Below are 22235 nucleotides of genomic sequence, written 5' to 3' on the forward strand. Positions count from 1 at the left end.
TGAATGGAGGAAGATATTTGCAAGTGAAATATCAGATACGAGGTTAATATACAGTACATATAAAGACATCATATAAATCAATTAAAAACAAACAAACAAACAAAGGATCCAATTTAAAAATGGGAAGAAGACCTGGATAAGAATTTTTGAAGAAGTCATACACATGACCAACAAGCATGTGAAAAGAAGCTCAACATCATTAAACTTCACAGAAAGGCAAATCAAAGCTACCATTAGATATGACATCCCAGCTGTTGGAATGTCTAGCATCAAAAAAGACAACAGATAGCAAGCGTTGCTGAGAAAGGTGAAAAAGGGAAACTTAGTACACTGTTAGTGAGAATATAAATCGGTACAGCTCCCATGGATAAAGTATGGAGGTCCCTCAGAATAATAAAAAGTGAACAACCATATAATCCAGCAATTCCACTTCTGGGTATATATCAAAAGAAAATGAAAACACTGATTCAAAAAGATATATGAACCTCCATTTTCATTAAAGCACTTTTACCACAGAGAAGATGTGGTGTACATGGAATATTACTCAGACACAAAACACAATGGAATGTTACTTAGCCATAAAAATTAATAAAATGTTGCTCTTTGCAACAACATGAATGGACTTGAAGGATATTTATACTTAGTCAAACACTTCAGGCAGAGAAAACAAATATTGTATAACTTCACCTATAAGTGGAACCTGAAAAATAAAAACAATAAACAATTATAAGAAAACAGAAACAGACTCACAGACAGATACAGAGATCAAACTAGCAATTATCACTGCAGAGAAATGTAAGTGAGGATCAAGAAAGGAAAGATGATTTAGATGTATGTAGAGAATTGGCCTGTTATTCTTGCGCTTATAGAAATTTTCTAAAGTCAGCTATTTTTTGTAAATTTTGTTATAACTAGGAACTTAAGCTGACTAGTCACTAGAATGTTATAAAAAAAATAATTCAGTTGCATCTTCAGGTCTACAGTGGATTTTTTCCCCTTGTACTCACTAACATTAGTTCAGCCATCTGTCCTTTTTTCCTAGTAAACCTATACATTTCAAATACTTTTGCCTAGAAGAGCTGACTATTTCTCTTTAATAGCAAAATATAACAATTTCTAATAATTTATCAATGTTTCAAGTAGCAAAAAATGTTATAAATATTACAATGGTTTGTGACGAGGTTGTGTATACCTGTGTGTTCAGTTGCTTCCATCATGTCTAACTCTCTGCAACCCTGTGGACTGTAGCCCACAAGTCTTCTCTGTTCATGGGATTCTCCAGATAAGAATACTGGAGTGGGTTGCCACACCCTCCTCCAGGGGATCTTCCTGACCCAGGGATCAAACCCATGTCTATCATCTCTACAGAATTGGTATGCAGGTTCTTTACCACTAGCACCACCCGGGAAGTCTGTTGATGAGGTTACCAATTCTAAATTCATTGGCAAATACCATGAATAATGTAATTCTGCTATTTTTTGAGGTGATTTCCATAGACATTTTGTATGGATAATGAGTGTGAGCTCAACCTGAAAGCTTGGTAACAACATCAGCAAGTGCCATGGCTATGTAGTGTTATTGTAGTAGCATTTATCACAATCTGTAACAATCTGTTCTGTATGATTTTTCAGCAATAATCTTTATTTCCTAATAGATTGTAAACTCATGAGACCCAGGACTATACTTGTCTTGGTCAACACGTTGTCCCACAAATCTTGCACAAAGAAATTTTAATAAATATTTATTGAATGAAAGCATGAATTTATATAGAGTAGTTTTTTTTTTTTTTTTGGATGATTGAGGCAAAATATTATCAGTTTGTTACATAATGTAAGTAGCTGTACTTCAAGGGATGTGTTTTTAAAAGCTCCTTTCCAGCTATTTAGCAAAGCTAGTTTTTTAAAAAAACAAAATTTCCTCAGCTTGGATATGTCATCATTTTTTTTTTAAAGAGTCTATGTTGTTTTCTATTTCTTAGTAGAAAATTTAAAATCTGTAGGAGACAAAATTCTTTTTATAATCTGACTTAACACATTCGTGATGGAATTCCAGTTGAGCTATTTCAAATCCTGAAAGATGATGCTGTGAAAGTGCTGCACTCAATATGCCAACAAATTTGGAAAATTCAGTAGTGGCCACAGGACTGGAAAAGGTCAGTTTTTATTCCAATCTCAAAGAAAGGCAATGCCAAAGAATGCTCAAACTACTGCACAATTGCACTCATCTCACACGCTGGTAAAGTAATGCTTAAAATTCTCCAAGCCAGGCTCAGCAATTTGTGAACCGTGAACTTCCAGATGTCCAAGCTGGTTTTAGAAAAGGCAGAGGAACCAGAGATCATATTGCCAACATCCGCTGGATCATCAAAAAAGCAAGAGAGTTCCAGAAAAACATCTATTTCTGCTTTATTGACTATGCCAAAGCCCTTGACTGTGTGGATCACAATAAACTGTGGAAAATTCTGAAAGAGATGGGCATACCAGACCACCTGACCTGCCTCTTGAGAAACCTATATGCAGGTCAGGAAGCAACAGTTAGAACTGGACATGCAACAACAGACTGGTTCCAATAGGAAAAGGAGTATGTCAAGGCTGTATATTGTCACCCTGCTTATTTAACTTATATGCAGAGTACATCATGAGAAACACTGGGCTAGAAGAAGCACAAGCTGGAATCAAGATTGCCCGGAGAAATATCAATAACCTCAGATATGCAGATGACACCACCCTTATGGCAGAAAGTGAAGAAGAACTAAAGAGCCTCTTGATGAATGTGAAAGAGGAGAGTGAAAAAGTTGGCTTAAAGCTGAACATTCATAAAACTAAGATCATGGCATCCAGTCCCATCACTTCATGGCAAATAGATGGGGAAACAATGGAAACAGTGGTTGTCTTTATTCTTCTGGGCTCCAAAATCATTGCAGATGATGATTTCAGCCATGAAATTAAAAGACGCTTGCTCCTTGGAAGGAAAGTTATGACCAAGTTAGACAGCATATTAGAAAGCAGAGACATTGCTTTGCCAACAAAGGTCCGTCTAGTCAAGGCTATGGTTTTTCCAGTGGTAATGTGTGGATATGAGAGTTGGACTATAAAGAAAGCTGAGCACTGAAGAATTGATGCTTTTGAACTGTGGTGTGGGAGAAGACTCTTAAGAGTCCCTTGGACTGCAAGGAGATCCAACCAGCCCATCCTAAAGGAGATTAGTCCCGGGTGTTCATTGGAAGGACTGATGTTGAAGCTGAAGCTCCAATCCTTTGGCCACCTGATGCAAAGAGCTGACTCTTTGGAAAAGACCCCGATGCTGGGAAAGATTGAGGGCCAGAGGAGAAGGGGACAACAGAGGATGAGATGTTTGGATGGCATCACCGACTCGATGGACATGGGTTTGGGTGGAGTCTGGAAGTTGGTGATGGACAGGGAGGCCTGGCATGCTGCAGTTCATGGGGTCACAAAGCGTCGGACACGACTGAGCGACTGAACCGAACTGAACTGAACTAACACATCCAGCTTTATCTCATTCCATTTTCCCAGTCTTTATCTTTCCTTTCTTCTCAGATACGTGTATTTTGAACTAGTCAGACAGAGCTTTTCAAAACCCCATGTATATCATGTCCTTTCAGAATTACATGATGGTGCCCTTGCCTAGAAAATCATTCCTCTTCACCTCTATGTATTGAAATATTAATTTCACAAGACTCACCACTGATTGAAACTTCCATAATTCACTGAAGGCATTACACCAAGGGAATAAAAGAATAAGAAAAAGAGTCTAATAATCATCATCAATACAGTTCAATCATTCAGTCCTGTCCAACTCTGTGACCCCATGGCCTGCAGCATATCAGGCTTCCTTGTCCATCACCAAATCTAGGAGCTTACTCAAGCCAACACCATCAATTCGGTGATGCCATCCAACTGTCTCATCCTTTGTCATCCCCTTCTCTTCCTGCCACCAATCTTTTACAGCATCAGGACCTTTTCCAGTGAGTCAGTTCTTCACATCAGGTGTCCAAAATACTGAAGCTTCAGCTTCAGCATCAGCCCTTCCAATGAATATTGAGGATTGATTTCCTTTAGGATTGATTGGTTTGATCTCCTTGCAGTACAAGGGACACTCAGGTCTTCTCAAACACCACAGTTCAAAAGCATAATTTCTTCAGATTCAGATTTCTTTGTAGTCCAACTCTCACATCCATACATGACTACTGAAAAAACCATAGCTTTGACAGGACCGATCTTTGTCAGTAAAATATTGACTCTGCTCTTTAATATGCTGTCGAGATTGATGATAGCTTTTATTCTAAGGAGCAAGCATCTGTAATTTCATGGCTGCAGTCACCATCTGCAGTGATTTTGTAGCCCAAGAAAATAAAGTCTCTCACTGTTTCCACTCTTTCCTCATCTGTTTGCCATGAAGTGGTGGGACCGGATGCCATGATCTTAGTTTTCTGAATGTTGAGTTTTAAGCCAGCATCTTCACTCTCCTCTTTCACTTTAATCAAGGGGCTCTTTATTTCCTTTTGCTTTCTTCCATAAGGGTGGTCTCATCTGCATATCTAAAGTTATTGATATTTCTCCCAGCAAATTTGATTCCAGCTCATGCAAAGAGTTGACTCATTGGAAAAGACCCTGATGCTGGGAGGGATTGGGGGCAGGAGGAGAAGGGGATGACACAGGATGAGATGGCTGAATGGCATCACCAACTCGATGCACATGAGTTTGAGTAAACTCCGGGAGTTGGTGATGGATAGGAGGCCTGGCGTGCTGTGATTCATGGGGTCACAAAGAATCGGACACGACTGAGCGACTGAACTGAACTGAACTGTGCTTCATCCAGATCACCATTTTGCGTGATGCCCTCTGCATATAAGTTAAATAAGCAGAGTGACATTATACAGCCTTGTGGAACTCCTTTCCCAATTTGGAACCAATCTGTTGTTCCATTCCGGTTCTGACTGTTGCTTCTTGATGTGCATCAAGATTTCTCAGGAGGCAAGTAGGGTGCTCTGGTATTTTAGCTCTTGAAGAATTTTCCACACTTTGTTGTGACCCACGGAGTCAAAGGCTTTGGCTTAGTCAGTAAAGCAGAGGTAGATGTTTTTCTGGAATTCTCTTGCTTTTTCTTTGATCATTGGCAATTTTATCTCTGGTCCCTCTGACTTTTCTAAACCCAGGTTGAACATCTGGATTTTCTTTGTTCACATAATGTTGAAGCCTAGCATGGAGAATTTTGAGCATCACTTTGCTAGCATGTGAGATGAGTGCAGTTGTGTGGTAGTTTCAATATTCTTTGGCATTGCCTTTCTTTGGGATCAGAATGAAAATTGAAATTTTCCAGTCCTGTGGCCACTGCTGAGTTTTCCAAATTTCCTGGCATATTGAATGCATTACCTTAACAGCATCATCTTTTAGGATTTGAAATAGCTCAACTGGAATTCCATCACCTCCACTACCTTTGTTCATAGTGATGCCTTCTAAGGCCTTCTTGACTTCACACTCTAGGATGTATGGCTTTACATGAGTGACCACAACATCATGGTTATCTATGTCATTAATATCTGTATAGTTCTTCTGTGTATTCTTGCCAGCCCTTAATATCTTCTGTTTCTGTTAGGCCCATACCATTTCTGTTCTTTATTTTGCCCATATTTGCATGAAATATTCCCTTGGTATCTCTAATTTTCTTGACGAGATCTCTAGTCTTTCCCATTCTATTGTTTTCCTCTATTTCTTTGCATTGATCACTGAGGAAGCCTTTCTTATCTCTCCTTGCTCTTCTTTAGGACTCTGCATTCAGATGGATATATCTTTCCTTTTCTCCTTTTCCTTTTGCTTATCTTCTTTTCTCAACTATTTGTAAGGTCTCCTCTGACAACTATTTTGCCTTTTAGCATTTCTTTTTCTTGGGGATGGTTTTGATCACCACCTCCTGTACAATGTCAGGAACTTCCATCCATAGTTCTTTAATCACTCTATCTATTGGATCTAGTAATCATCATACCAAATTTGAATGAAAGTTAAGGCAACTAATGTCTCACTCAGAGTAAAGATCCATGTTTTTACAATGGCCCCTTGCCCTACAGAGTTGATATTGCTCACCTCTGATATCAGGCCCCAACCAGTTCCCTCTCCATTGCTCAGCTCCATAATCACAGTCCTGTTAATTTTCCCTTGAACATCTCATTGTCAGTGGGTGTCTCTTTTGGACAGCACACTCTTCTAGAGATCTGTGTGACTAAATTTTATAATTTCTCAATCATTTTCTTTAATGCTCCAACCTACACACCACTTGTCCTCCTCTACACATTCAGTCCTATGCATATTTCACTTTATCTTTTAATTTATAGCACATATAATGCAGTGTTGTGGTTGTTGAGTCATTCAGTCATGTCTGATTCTTTGCAATCCCATGGACTGCAGCATGCCAGGCTTCCCTTTCTTTCACCAAGTCCTAGAGCTTACTTAAACTCCAATTCATTGAGTCAGGGATGCCATCCAACTATCTCATCCACTGTCATTTACTTCTCCTCCTGCCTTTAATCTTTCCCAGCATCAGGGTCTTTTCCGATGAGTTGGCTCTTTGTATCAGGAGGTGAAAATATTGGAGCTTCAGTTTCAGCATCAACCTTTCCATGAATATTGAGGACTGATTTCCTTTTTTTTCCCCCCAATTATTTTTATTAGTTGGAGGCTAATTACTTTACAATATTGTAGTGGTTTTTGCCATACATTGACATGAATCAGCCTTGAATTTACATGTGTTCCCCATCCTGAACCCCCCTCCCACCTCCCTCCCCATTCCATCCCTCTGGGTCATCACAGTGCACCAGCCCCGAGCACTTGTCTCATGCATCCAACCTGGACTGGCGATCTGTTTCATACTTGATAATATACATGTTTTGATGCTGTTCTCCCAGATCATCCCACCCTCGCCTTCTCCCATAGAGTCCAAAAGTCTGTTCTATACATTTGTGTCTCTTTTTCTGTCTTGCATATAAGGTTATTGTTACCATCTTTCTGAATCCATATATATGCGTCAGTATACTGTATTGGTGTTTTTCTTTCTGGCTTACTTCACTCTGTATAATGGGCTCCAGTTTCATCCACTTCATTAGAACTGATTCAAATGAATTCTTTTTAATGGCTGAGTAATATTCCATTGTGTATATGTACCACAGCTTTCTTATCCATTAGTCTGCTGATGGGCATCTAGGTTGCTTCCATGTCCTGGCTATTATAAACAGTGCTGCAATGAACATTGGGGTGCACATGTCTCTTTCAGATCTGGTTTCCTCGGTGTGTATGCCTAGGAATGGGATTGCTGGGTCATATGGCAGTTCTATTTCCAGTTTTTTAAGAAATCTCCACACTGTTCTCCATAGTGGCTGTACTAATTTGCATTCCCACCAACAGTGTAAGAGGGTTCCCTTTTCTCTACATCTTCTCCAGCATTTATTGCTTGTAGACTTTTGGATAGCAGCCATTCTGACTGGCGTGTAATGGTACCTCATTGAGGTTTTGATTTGCATTTCTCTGATAATGAGTGATGTTGAGCATCTTTTCATGTGTTTGTTAGCCAAGCAACTCCTGCAGCTCAATTCCAAAAATTGGGCCAAAGATCTGATTTCCTTTAGGACTGACTGGTTTGATCTACAGTCCAAGGGACTCTCAAGAGTCTTCTCCAACACCACAGTTTAAAAGCACCAATTCTTTGGGCTCAGCTTTCTTTGTGGTCCAACTTTCACATCCATACATGACTACTGGAAAAACCATAGTTTTGACTAGACAGTTTGTTGGCAAAATAATGTCTCTGTTTTTTAATATGCTGTCTAGGTTGATCTTAGCTTTTCTTCCAAGAAGTAAGGGTCATTTAATTTCATGACTCCATTCACCATCTGCAGTGATTTTGGAGCCCAAAAGAATAAAGTCTGCCACTGTTTCCATTGTTTCCCCATCTATTTACCATGAAGTGATGGGACCAGATACCATGATTAGCATTTTGAATGTTGAGCTTTAAGCCAGCTTTTCCACTCTCCTCTTTCATCTTCTTCAAGAGGCTCTTCAGTTCCTCTTCACTTTCTGCCATACGGGTGGTGTAATCTGCTTATCTGAGGTTATTGATATTTTTCCTGGAAGTGTTGATTCCAGCTTGTCTTTCATCCAGTCCAGCATTTCACATAATGTACTCTGCTTATAAGTTAAATAAGCAGGGTAACAATATACCCTGTAGTGTATACTTTACTCATTTTTCTCTTGTTTATTATCTGACTCAATATTCTAGATTAAAGCTCCCGAAATTTGCTAATTCATCAATGCATTCAAATACCTGAAAATAAGAGCAGTTTCAAAGCTTTTTGAATAAATGCAATTCACAGATTTATGTCACTGTGTCACAGTTGGGTTTTCCTGGTGGTCAAACAGTAAATAATCCATCTGCAAAGCAGGAGACCCAAGTTTAATCCCTAGGTCAGAAAAATACCCTGGAAAAGGGAATGACAACCATTCCAGTATTCTTGCCTGCAAAATTCCATGGAGAGTTGAGCCTGGAAGTCCACCATCTATAGTGTTGCAAAGAGTTGGACATTACTGACCAACACTTTTTCTAATATAGATTATTTTAGTAAGTAATCTTAACTTTTGCACATAACTTTTTATTATTTCTGTTTCACAGATGTCGAAACTGAAATCCAAAGAACTTAAATATGCTGACCAAGGTCATGCACACAATCTGTTACAGGTTCTTTGCAGAAAACACACAGTTTCAATCAGAAAAGTAAAAAGAATTAGATGATTGCTTCAAAATCGCTATACCTTAGTAAAATGGATAGAGAGCTCAGGGTGAAGAATGCTTATTTATAGGTATGGCTAGTTGTCAAAGACAGGTTAGGAAGTAGTTCGGGAGTATTTGGGTCTAGGGGAAATAAATGAGGTAGGAGATATGGAATTAGAAACATTCAAGAGCAGAGTTGTACCATCTGCTGTTGTTGGTCCATCCCTAAGTCATGTTCAATTCTTTGTGACCCTATGGACTGATGTGAGGCAGTCTTCATTGTCCTTCAGTATATTCCAGAGTTTGCTGAAATTCATGGTTATTGAGTCAATGATGCCATTCAACCTTCTCATCCTCTGTTAGCCCCTTCTCTTGCCCTCAATCTTTCCCAGTATAAGTGTCTTTTGCAATGAATCAGGTCTTTGTATCACATCACTAAAGTATCGGAGTTTCAGCTTCAGCATCAGTCCTTCCAATGAACATTCAGGATTGATTTCCTTTAGGATTGACTGTCTTGATCTCCTTGCTGTCCAAGGGGCTCTCAAGAATCTTCTCCATAACCACATCTGAAAGCGTCAATTCTCCTGTGTTGTCTTCTTTATGGTCCAACTCACATTCATACATGATTACTAGAAAAAACATAGCATTGGCTATATGGACCTTCATCGGCAAAGTGATACAAAGTGATGTCTCTGCTTTCTAATATGCTATCTAGGTTTGTCATACCTTCTCTTCCAAGGAGCAAGCAACTTTTAATTTTGTGGTTGTGGTCACCCACTGAAGTGATTTTGGAGCCCAAGAAAATAAACTCTGTCGCTGTTTCCACTTTCCCCTCATCTATTTGATATGAAGTGCTGAGAACAGATGCCATGACCTTAGTTCTTTTTAATGTTGTGTTTTAAGCCAGATTTTTCACTCTCCTCTTTAACTTTCATCAAGAGATGATTTAATTTGTCTTCACTTTCTGCCATAGAGTTGTATCGTATGCATATCTGAAGTTGTTGATATTTCTCCTGGCAATCTTGATTCCAGCTTGTGATTCATTCATCCCAGCATTTGGCATGATGTTCTCTTCAAATATGTTAAATAAGCAGGATGCCAGTATATGCCTTGACATAGTCCTTTCCCAATTTTGAATCAGTCCATTGTCCCGTGTCCGGTTCTGTTTCCTTTTTACTTGCATACAGGTTTCTCAGGATGCAGGTATGGTGTTTTGGTATTCTCATCTCCTTGAGAATTTTCCAGTTTGCTGTGATCCACACAGTCAAAGACTTTAGCACAGTCAATGGAGCAGAAGTAGATGTTTCTACGGAATTCCCTTGGTTCTCTATGATCCAACAAACGTTGACAATTTTATCTCTGGTTCCTCTGCCTTTTCTAAATCAAACTTGGATATCTGGAAATCCTCGGTTCACATACTGTTGAAGTCTAGCTTGTAAGATTTTGAGCACTATCTTGCTAGTATGTGGAATGACTGCAGTTGTGGGGTAGTGTGAACATTTTTTGGCATTTCCTTTCTTTAGGATTGGAATGAAAACAGATTTTCCAGGCCTGTGGCCACTGCTGAATTATCCAAATGTGCTGGCATATTGAGTGCAACACTTTAACAGCATCATCTTTTAGGATTTGAAATAGCTCAGCCTGAATTCTTCACCTCCACCAGCCTTATTTGCAGTGATGCTTCCTAAGACCCACTTGACTTCACACTCCAGGATCTCTAGCTCTAGGTGAGTGATCACACCTTTGTGGTTATCTGGGTCATTGGAACATTTTTTGCATAATTCTTCTGTGTATTCTTTCCATCTACTTATTCTCTGGAACTCTGCATTCAGTTGGGTGTATCTTTCCCTTTGTCCTTTGCCTTTCATGTCTCTTCTTTTCTCAGTTATTTTTAAAGCCTCTCTAGACAACCATTTTGCCTTCTTCCATTTCTTTTTGTTTGGAATTACTTTGTCCACTGCATCCTGTACACTGTTATGAACTCTGTCCACAGTTCTTCAGGCACTCTGTCCATCATTCTAAACCCTTGAATCTATTTGTCACTTCCACTGTATAATCATAAGGGATTCGATCCAGATCATAGCTGAATGGCCTAGCGGTTTCCCCTAGTTTCTTAAATTTAAGTCTGAATTTTGTAATGAGGAGCTCATGATCTGAACCACAGTGATCTCTAGGTCTTGTTTTGGTTGGCTGTAAAGAGTTTCTTAATCTTCAACCGTAAACAATAATAGCAATCTGATTTCAGTATTGATCATTTGGTGAGATCCGTGCATAGAGTCATCTCTTGTGTTGTTGGAAGAGGGTGTTTTCTATGACCAGTGTGTTGTCTGGGCAAAATTCTGTTATCATTTGCTCTGCTTCATTTTGTACTTCAAGGCCAAACTTGTCTGTTACTCCAGGTATCTCTTGACTTCCTACTTTTGCATTCCAATCCCATATGATGAAAAAATTTATATATATATTTTTCTGATAGTTGTAGAAGGTTGTGTAGGTCTTCATATAATGGTTCAACTTCAGCTTCTTTGACATCAGTGATTATAGCATAGATTGGATAACTGTGATGTTGAACGGTTTGCCTTGGAAACAAACTGAGGTCATTCTGGTTTTTGTTTGTTTGTTTGTTTTGTTTTTTTTGAGATTGCAACCAACTAGTGCATTTCAGTCCCTTTAGCTAACTATGAGGGCTATTCCATTACTTCTAAGGGATTCTTGCCCACAGTAGTAGATATAATAATGGTCCTCTGAATTAAATTCACCCATTCCCATCCATTTTAGTTCTTGATTCCGAAAATGTCAGTGTTCACTCTTGCCATCTCCTGCTTGACCACATCCAACTTACCTTATTCATGGACCTAACATTCCAGGTTCCTATTCAACATTGTTCTTTAAAGCATAGAAATTTACTTTCACTACAGAACACATCCACAACTGGGTATCATTTCCACTTTGGCCTAGCTTCTTTGTTCTTTCTGGAGCTATTTCTCTGCTTTTTCCCAGTGACATTTTGGACACCTACTGGCCTGCAGGGCTCATCTTCCAGTGTCATGTCTTTATTTATTTATTTTATACTGTTAATTAGGTTCTCATTGTAAGATAGTTGAAGTGGCTTGCCATTCCCTTAACCAGTGGAATATGTTCTGTCAGAACTCTCCACCATGACCCATCTGTTTCAGTTGGCCCTGCAAGGTACACATGGTCGTTTGACTTTTATTATTCTCTTGAAAATACATAGCCAGGTTTTAGCCATCCTGTTCATTTCCAAAAATAAACTTCTGGGTTAAACTGACAAACTTAGCCACCTTGCTGAAGGCAGAAAGAATGATCATAATTGGGAGCAAGGGGAAGTAATACACATTAAGGAAAAACTGTCCCTTACTTTTACCATGCACATAATCAGGATGTCTGGGATTTTTTTTTTTTTTAACAGCTTTATTGAGGTATAATTTACACACCATTAAATTTACTCATTTTAAGAGTACCATTCAATTATTTTTAAAAAGTGAAAAAGTAAGTGGAATTTTTATATTTAGAATTTAAATCAGAAAGACATTTAAGAGTTAACAACAGGTCTTAAACTGAAATTTAGAAGATTTATTGTCTTGTCCAAAATGAAAAGTTGCACTGTTAAAATTGAGACCCTTCATAATTTAAAATGAATTGGATATGACTCAGATTTTTATGGGTCCAAAGTGGGACCCTTTTTTCTTCATTCCTCCTTTATCCTAAACTACATACATTGAATGAATCCCCAATCATATATGAGTAGGTGACTATTTGTATAATTTAAAAAGAAAACACACCACATGTCACAGTAAACCCAGTGTTTCCCTGAGGACCCTATGGTCCTTTGATAAAATATTCAAAAATTAAGGTGTTGATTGATAGAATTTTAGGAAGGAAAATCATGGTTTAAAGTTGTTCATTTGTTTAAATTTACTGAATGCTTACTATACGGCAGGCACTCTTAGACCTTGTAGAGTCAGAAATAAACAGGGCAGACATGTTCTTGCCCTTATTCAACTTAGAGTTTCCTTGGAAAAAGAAGACTCTTTCTTGTAAGAATGAGAAGGGTTGCTCATATACTGATAGATATCTATGTAAGATAAATCTGTATTCTAAAATGAGTTTAAAGTTTTCCTTCTAAGATGGTGAACGAATAGGATGTGGAGACCACTTTCTCCTCCACAAATTCATTGAAAGAACATTTGAATGCTGAGCAAATTCCACAAAACAATTTCTGAATGCCCACAGAGGACATCAGGCACCCAGAAAGGAAGCCCATTGTCTTCAAAAGGAAGTAGGACAAAATATAAAAGATAAAAAGAGAGACAAAAGAAGTAGGGATGAAAATCCACCCTGGTAAGGTAGTCTTAAAGGAGGAGAAGTTTCCAAACACCAGGAAACACTGTCACCAGTGGATCTGTGGGGAATCTTGGAATCTCAGAGGACAATATAACTGGGAGGAAAAATAAATAAATAAATAATTAAAACCCACAGATTATGTGCCTAACAGCAACTCCCAGTGTTCACAGCCACCACCAGCAGGCGGGGCTGAACAGGGAGTTGCAGGCTGCATTGCTTAGGGTAAAGACCGGGCCTGAATGCCCTGAGGGCCATCTGAGGGAGCTAACAAGAGATAGCAACCCAAACTGAGGGATAGCCAGAGAGAGAGGGAAAAAAAAAAAAAAGACAGAGTGAGAGAACTATCCTGTGAAAAGCCCTAACCTGAGGTACTGCCAGGCCTGCTCACAGAACAAAGGACTGAGCAAATACCAGAGGAGAGCTAGCCAGCTGCGGACCAGCCCATCACCTGCCAGAGACAAGCAGGCAGGGGGCAGCCAGAGCCGGAAAGGGGCAATCGCAGCCTCAGAGAGGCATCCTCCACCAAACTGCAAACAGGCTCCATTGTTAACCAAGAGTTCTTGGGATTCTGGATGGTTGACATCCACTGGCAGGGTCGCACTCAGGGATCAGCTCCCCAGAAGAGATACAAGGCACACCTGAGAAGGCGCACCCGTTGCACACCCAAAAAACCGAGCAGCTGGGACAGGAGAGGTGGTAAGATGCACTGCCCACCTGGGGGTGACTGCACTCGCCAAGTACCTGGTCACCCGAACTGCTCAGACGTGGGAAGGGCACAAAACGCAGGCTCAACTGAGTCTGCGCCTTTGGGGAGTACTCAAGAACCTGAACCTGAGTGGCTTAGACCTGGAAAGTGCATGCAACCCAGGGCCCACCTCGGACAGTTCCTGGCAGAGCAACCCAGAGCCTAAGTGTAGACTGGGAAAGCGCATGTGCTGTGGGTGGGGGCAAACCCAGTGCAGCTGAAACACTGAGCACTCCCCACACATGCCAGTGATATTTGTTTGCAGTGATCCTCCCCTCCCCACAGCACGACTGAACAAGTGAGCCTAAATAAGTGACCAACTTTGCCAGCTTGTGTCAGGGTGGAAATTAAACACTGAAGAGACCAGCAAACAGAAGAAGCTAAAATAAACAGAGGAAACCTCTTTGGAAGTGACAGGTGCCACAGAGTAGTTAGCACTGACTACATTGGAAGGGGCCTATGGATTTTGAGAAATATAAGCTGGATCAAGGAACTATCTGAAACTGAACTGACCCCACACTGTCTGCAATAGCTCCAGAGAAATTCCTAGATATATCTTTACTATTATCATGAAAATATTTTTTAAAATTCTTTTTATTTTTAAGTCCCCTATTGCTTCTTTTTTTTTTTTTTTTTTATTATTATTTTTTTTTCCCAGTGGGTTTTGTCATACATTGATATGAATCAGCCATGGATTTACATGTATTCCCAATCCCGATCCCCCCTCCCACCTCCCTCTCCACCCGATTCCTCTGGGTCTTCCCAGTGCACCAGGCCCGAGCACTTGTCTCGTGCATCCCACCTGGGCTGGTGATCTGTTTCACCATAGATAGTATACATGCTGTTCTTTTCAAATATCCCACCCTCACATTCTCCCACAAAGTTCAAAAGTCTGTTCTGTGTTTCTGTGTCTCTTTTTCTGTTCTGCATATAGGGTTATCGTTATCAATAAGTCCCCTATTGCTTCTTTAATTTTCATTTTTATAATCTACTATTACCTTGCAAAAAAAGGACCCTATTTGTAAAGCAAACTTCATATATCTATTTTATAATTTTTGTGACTTTGTTTTGTTTTTTTAATATTGTATTTTTGAGAGTCTAAACTCTACTCTAGATTTTTAATCTTTGCTTTTTGATTTTTTTTTATCAACTTTGTACCTTTGAAAATGCAATCTTCAGTACCCATTTTTACTTGGGAGTGTGATTACTAGCTTGATTGCTCTCTCCCCCTTTTGACTCTCCTTTTTCTCCACCAGGTGGCCTCTATCTCCTCCCTCCACCTTTTCTTCTCTACCCAAATCTGTGAATCTCTTTTTGTGTTCCAGACTGTGGAGAACACTTAGGGAGCTGATTACTGGCTTGATCTGTCTCTCTCCTTTTGATTCCCCCTTTTCTCCTCCTGGTCACCTCTGTCTCCTTCCTCCCTCTTCTCTTCTCTGTGTAACTCCGTGAACATCTCTGACGGGTCCAGACTGTGGAGAGCACATAGGGAAGTGATTACTGGCTAGCTTGCTCTATCCCCTTTTGATTTCCACTATTCTCCTCCTGGTCACCTCTATCTCCCTCCTCCCAGTTCTCTTCTCCTGTAACTCTGTGAACTTCTCCAGGTGTCCCTCACTATGGAGAAACTTTTCATCATTAACCTAGATGTTTTATCATCGGTGCTGTATAGATGGAGAAGTCTTGAGGCTACTGTAAAAATAAGACTGAAATTGAGGGGCAGGAGGTTTAAGTTAAAAACCTGAGAACACCAGATAACTCCTGACTCCAGGGAATATTAATCAATAAGAGCTCATCCAGAAGCATCCATACCTACACTGAAACCAAGCACCACCCAAGAGCCAGCAAGTGGCAGAGCAAGACATACCATGCAAATTCTCCAGCAACACAGGAACATAGACCTGAGCTTCAATATACAGGCTGCACAAAGTCACACCAAACCAAGAGACATCTCAAAACTCACTGTTGGGCACCTCATTGCACTCCAGAGAGAAGAAATCCAGCTACACCCACCAGAACACCGACACCAGGTTCCCTAACCAGGGAACCTTGACAAGCCACCCACCGAACCCCACTCATGTGAGGAACCTCCACAATAAAGGGGAACCACAAACTGCCAGAATACAGAAAGACCACACCAAACACAGCAATATAAACAAGATGAAAAGGCAGAGAAATACCCAGCAGGTAAAGGAACATGATAAATTCCCACCAAACCAAACAAAAGAGGAAGAGATAGGGAGTCTACCTGATAAAGAATTCCCAGTAATGATAGTGAAAATGATCCAAAATCTTGAAAATAAAATGGAGTTACAGATAAATAGCTTGGAGAGAAGGATTGAGATGATGCAAGAAATGTTTAACAAGGACCTAGAAAAAATAAAGAGTCAATATATAATGCATAATGCAATAAATGGGATAAAAAAACACTCTGGAGGGAACCAATAGTAGAATAACGGAGGCAGAAGATAGGATAAGTGAGGTAGAAGATAGAATGTTAGAAATAAATGAAGCAGAGGGGAAAAAAGAAAAAAAAAAAGAATTAAAAGAAATGAAGGCAAGCTCAGACACCTCTGGGACAATATTAAACGCCTCAATATTCAAATCATAGGAGTCCCAGAAGAAGAAGACAGAAAGAAAGACCATGAGAAAATACTTGAGGAGATAATAGTTGAAAACTTCCCTAAAATGAGGAAGGAAATAGTCACCCAAGTCCAAGAAACCCAGAGAGTCCCAAACAGGGTAAACCCAAGGTGAAACACCCCAAGACACATATTAATCAAATTAACAAAGATCAAACACAAAGAACAAATACTAAAAGCAGCAAGGGAAAAACAACAAATAACACATAAGGGGAATCCCATAAGGATAACAGCTCATCTTTCAATAGAAACTCTTCAGGCCAGAAGGGAATGGCAGAACATACTTAAAGAAATGAAAGAGAAAAACCTACAACCCAGATTACTGTACCCAGCAAGGATCTCATTCAAGTAAGAAGGAGAAACCAAAAGCTTTACAGACAAGCAAAAGCTGAGAGAATTCAGCCACACCAATCCAGCTCTCCAACAAATGCTAAAGGATCTTCTCTAGACAGGAAACACAGAAAGGATGTATAAGCTCGAACCCAAAGCAACAAATGGCAAAGGGATCATACTTATCAATAATTACCTTAAATGTAAATGCACTGAAAGCCCCAACCAAAAGACAAAGACTGGCAGAATAGATACAAAAACAAGACCCCTATATATGTTATCTACAAGAGACCCACCTCAAAACAAGGGACACATACAGACTGAAAGTGAAGGGCTGGAAACAGATATTCCATGCAAATAGAGACCAAAAGAAAGCAGGAGTAGCAATACTCATATCAGATAAAATAGACTTTAAAATAAAGGCTGTGAAAAGAGACAAAGAAGGACACTACATAATGATCAAAGGATCAATCCAAGAAGAAGATATCACCAAACATAGGAGCACTGCAATATATAAGCAAATGCTAACAAGTATGAAAGAGGAAATTAACAATAACACAATAATAGTGGGAGACTTTAATACCCCACTCACACCTATGGATAGGTGTGAAGGGCTAACAGATAATTAACAAGAAAAAAGTCAAATAAATAACCTAAATCTACACATAAAAATTATCACTGAATAGATAATTAAAAAGGAAACACAAACTTTAAATGATACAGTCGACCAGTTAGACCTAATTGATATCTGTGGGACATTTCATCCCAAAACAATGAATTTCACCTTTTTCTCAAGTGCACATGGAAGCTTTTCCAGAATAGATCACATCCTGGGCCATAAATCTAGCCTTGGTAATTAAAAAAAAAAAAAAAAAAATCATTCCAAGCATCTTTTTTGACCACAGTGCAGTAAGATTAGATCTCAATTGCAGGAGAAAAAATATTAAAAATTCCAACATATGGAGGCTGAACAACACGCTGCTGAATAACCAACAAATCATAGAATAAATTAAAAAAGAAATCAAAATATGCATAGAAGTGAATGAAAATGAAAACACAGTGACCCAAAAGCTATGGGACACTGTAAAAGCAGTGCTAAGGAGAAGGTTCATAGCAATACAGGCTTACCTCAAGAAACAAGAAAAAAGTCAAATAAATAACCTAAATTGACACCTAAAGAAACTAGAAAAAGAAGAAATGAAGTACCCCAGGGTTAGTAGAAGAAAATAAATCTTAAAAATTTGTGCAGAAATAAATGCAAAAGAAGCAAAAGAGACCATAGCAAAAATCAACAAAGCTAAAAGCTTATTCTTTGAGAAGATAAATAAAATTAACAAACCATTAGCCAGATGCATGAAGAAACAAAGGGAGAAGAATTAAATCAACAAAATTAGAAAATGAAAATGGACAACACAGAAATACCAAGGGTCATAAGAGACTACTATCAGCAACTATATGCCAATAAAATGGACAACTTGGAAGAAATGGAATTTTTTAAATTCTTAGAAAAGTGTAATTTTCCAAAACTGAACCAGGAAGAAATAGAAGATCTTAACAGACCCATCACAAGCAAGGAAATCGAAACTGTAATCAGCAATCTTCCAACAAACAAAAGCCCAGGACCAGATGGCTTCACAGCTGAATTCTACCAAAAATTTAGAAAAGAGCTAACACCTATCCTACTCAAACTCTTCCAGAAAATTGCAGAGGAAGGTAAACTTCCAAACTCATTCTATGAGGCCACCCTAATACCAAAACCTGACAAAGATGCCACAAAAAAAGAAAACTACAAGCCAATATCACTGATGAACATAGATGCAAAAATACTTAACAAAATTCTAGCAAACAGAATCCAACAACATATTAAAAAGATCATACATCATGACCAAGTGGGCTTTATCCCAGGGATGCAAGTATTCTTCAATATCCGTAAAGCAATCACTGTAATACACCACATTAACAAATTGAAAGATAAAAACCATTTGATTATCTCAATAGATGCAGAGAAAGCCTTTGAAAAAATTCAACATCCATTTATTATAAAAACCCTCCAGAAAGCAGGCATAGAAGGAACATACCTCCACATAATAAATGCTATATATGACAAATCTGCAGCAAACATTATCCTCAATGGTGAAAAATTGAAAGCATTCCCCCTAAAGTCAGGAACAAGACAAGGGTGCCCACTCTCACCACTACTAATCAACATAGTTTTGGAAGTTTTGGCCACAGCAATCAGAGCAGAAAAAGAAATAAAAGAATCCAGATTGGAAAAGAAGAGGTAAAACTCTCACTGGTTGCAGATGACATGATCCTTTACATAGAAAAACCTAAAGTACCCCACCAGAAAATTTCCAGAGCTAGTCAATGAATATAGGAAAGTTGCATGATATAAGATTAACACACAGAAATCCCTTGTATTCCTATACACTAACAGAAAGAGAAATTAAGGAAACAATTCCATTCACCATTGCAATGAAAAGAATAAAATACTTAGGAGTATATCTACCTAAAGAAACAAAAGACCTATATAGAAAACTATAAAACACTGATGCAAGAAATCAAAGAGGACACAAGTAGATGGAGAAATATGCCATGTTCACAGATTGGAAGAATTAATATAGTGAGAATGAGTATACTACCCAAAGCAATCTATAGATTCAATGCACTCCCTATCAAGCTACCAACAGTATTTTTCACAGAACTAGAACAAATAATTCCACAATTTGTATAGAAATACAAAAAACCTCCAATAGCCAAAGCAATCTTGAGAAAGAAAAATGGAACTGGAGGAATCAACCTGCCTGACTTAAGGCTATACTACAAAGCTACTGCCATCAAGACAATATGGTACTGGCACAAAGACAGAAATATAGATCAGTGGAACAAAATAGAAAGCCCAGAGATAAATCTATGCACCTATGGACACCTTATCTTTGACAAAGGAGACAAGAATAATACAATGGAGAAAAGACAATCTCTTTAACAAGTGGTGCTGGGAAAACTGGTCAACCCCTTGTAAAAGAAAACTTTCTAGAAACTAGAACACTTTCTAATACCATACACAAAAATAAACTCAAAATGGATTAAAGATCTAAATGTAAGACCAGAAACTATAAAATTCTTAGAGGAAAATATAGGCAAAACACTCTCTGACATAAATCACAGCAGGATCCTCTATGACACACCTCCCAGAGTAATGGAAATAAAAGCAAAAATAAACAAATTGGATCAAATTAAGGTTAAAAGCTTTCTGCACAATGAAGGAAACGATAAATAAGGTGAAAAGACAGCCTTCAGAATGGGGGAAAATAATAGCAAATGACGCAACTGACAAAGAAAGAATCTCAAATATATACAAGCAACTCCTGCAGCTCAATTCCAGAAAAATAAACAACCCAATAAAAAAAATGGGCCAAAGAACTAAACAGACATTTCTCCAAAGAAGATATACAATTGGCTAACAAACACATGAAGAGTTGTTCAACATCACTCATTATCAGAGAAATGCAAATCAAACCACAATGAGGTACCGTTACACACCAGTCAGAATGGCTGGTATTCAAAAGTCTACAAACAATAAATGCTGGAGAGGGTGTGGAGAAAAGGGAACCCTCTTACACTGTTGGTGGGAATGCAAACTAGTACAGCCAACATGGAGAACAGTGTGGAAATTCCTTAAAATACTGGAAATAGAACTGCCATATGATCCAGCAATCCCACTGTTGTGCATACACACTGAGGAAACCAGATCTGAAAGAGACACGTGTACCCCGATGTTCATCGCAGCACTGTTTATAATAGCCAGGACATGGAAGCAACCTAGATGTCCATCAGCAGATGAATGGATAAGAAAGCTGTGGTACATATACACAATGGAATACTACTCAGCTATTAAATTAATACATTTGAATTTGAATTGTAATGAGGCAGATGGAACTGAAGCCTATGGTATAGAGTGAAGTAAGCCAGAAAGAAAAACATCAGTACAGTATACTAATGCATATATATGGAATTTAGAAAGATAGTAATGATAACTCTATATGTGAGACAGCAAAAGAGACACAGATGTATAGAACAGTCTTTTGGAATCTGTGGGAGAGGGCGAGGGTGGGATGATTTGGGAGAATGACATTGAAACATGTATTTTATCATATGTGAAATGGATCCCCAGGTTTGATACCTGGGACAGGGTGCTCAGGGCTGGTGCACTGGGATGACCCAGAGGGATGGGATGGGGAGGGAGGTGGGAGGGGGGTTCAGGATGGGGAACACATGTACACCTGTGATGGATTCATGTCAATGTATGGCAAAGCCACTAAAATATAGTAAATTAGTTAGCTTCCAATTAAAATGAATAATTTTATTAAAAAATAAAGTTTTTCTTCAATACAGTGTCAAGAGCTGATTTCATAACATGAGTTGAGTTTTAAAAATAAAGAGTTATCTAGAGTTGGGTTAATTTTTTAAAAAGATATTCGGGGCAGAGGGAGATGTTTGAACAACATGTATTCAGTGATGTGCAGGGTGTGACCGAAGCGTAGGATACAAGTTGGGGGTGGGGGGCGGAGTTGGGAGAGAAGAGATGGGAGTGAAGAACTAAGAAGTTCCAAGTCATGCCATGCTATAGGCAAAGACATTACCCTTGGAGGCTTGGTGGGGAGAGGCATGAAAAAATGTATATAGTCACGTGACAACTAGCATTGACATTTAGAGAGATAGCTCTGTTTGGGACTGTGATGAAATTTTGGGAGGTATAAGCCAAGTGGCAGGGGGATATTTTAGGACATTTTTGGAGGAATCCAGGGTTTGTAATAAAGCTCTCTTTTATAATTCTTTTTTCCTTAAAGTTATTCCAAATTTCTCTCTTTTAAGATATTTGTGAGATTTCATGTTCCTTATCTCTTATTTTTTTCTGAACAAGCTGCTTACGCAGGTGAGTAATAAACAGGAGGTATATTTTCTCTAAGCCAATGGAACTGAACTACTACATAGCGGCCCACTTCTAGCTCTTTTGACTTTCAAAAATCTAAAAATATCCTGAGGAAGACATTTGATGTGAAGTTTTTCATTAGTAGGAATTCAGAGAAACAGCTGAGACTAGAGCTAATGTTCTCTTGGTATAGCAAATGAGGAACAGAGAACAATCGACAAAAGAAATGTCAGGAAATGTTGGGGAATGATTTGTGGTGTGAGTGAGGGCAAGATAGAAGAGGAGACAGGAATGGGTTTTAGAATCCACACTTTTATTTTTGGAAATCTAAAAGTGTGCAGTGAAAGACAGGAAAAAATATTTTAAGTTCAATTGTTCCTCTGTGAAAAGCAGAAACACTCAAGTAGAACAAATTCACCCTGTGTCCCACTTCTTTATTTGGAAAAGAAAA

This window comes from Dama dama, chromosome 5 (assembly GCF_033118175.1).
Source record: "Dama dama isolate Ldn47 chromosome 5, ASM3311817v1, whole genome shotgun sequence".
In the NCBI taxonomy this organism is placed as follows: Eukaryota; Metazoa; Chordata; class Mammalia; order Artiodactyla; family Cervidae; genus Dama; species Dama dama.